Source organism: Quercus robur, chromosome 6, assembly GCF_932294415.1.
Source record: "Quercus robur chromosome 6, dhQueRobu3.1, whole genome shotgun sequence".
Lineage (NCBI taxonomy): Eukaryota > Viridiplantae > Streptophyta > Magnoliopsida > Fagales > Fagaceae > Quercus > Quercus robur.
The window spans coordinates 41,085,999-41,086,481 of record NC_065539.1 but is presented as its reverse complement, the minus strand read 5'-3'; positions in this window follow the sequence as shown (position 1 = coordinate 41,086,481).

Sequence of the window (483 nt, the reverse complement as noted above, 5' to 3'; positions counted from 1 at the left end):
TAAAAATCTTAGTTCGGGTTGGCTATTTTTCTTTGAGTTTAGGTCAAACTAATGGGTATGAGTCCAATTTTGTCAAGTCTACTTGAAGGCCAAACCGAAAGAAGTTCAACTCTTGTCCTTTGTTTTAGTTGATATGGTATAATGTTGAATCTAGCCCATAATGGAAGAAGTTTATAGAATTTCTTATTGGTTTTGGAATCACACCCTACCTAGAAGAATAATAAGGAGTTACATTAATTATATTAAAGTGGTAGTTCTATCTTGAAGAGAAGAGAAGTAAGGAAGTGTGCCATTCATTAAAAAAATAGTGGTAGTGTAATTTTGTTGTTGTGTGCATGCGTGTGACAATTAGAAACGCGTTTTGTCTTGTGTGAAACTTAAAGATTAAGTTTTGTCTAGTAAGTTAGTGCAAGGGCACCTTTAAAATTTTGGGTTTTTTATTTTATTTTTGAGAATCAAGTTAGTTTATGTTTTAGAAATTTT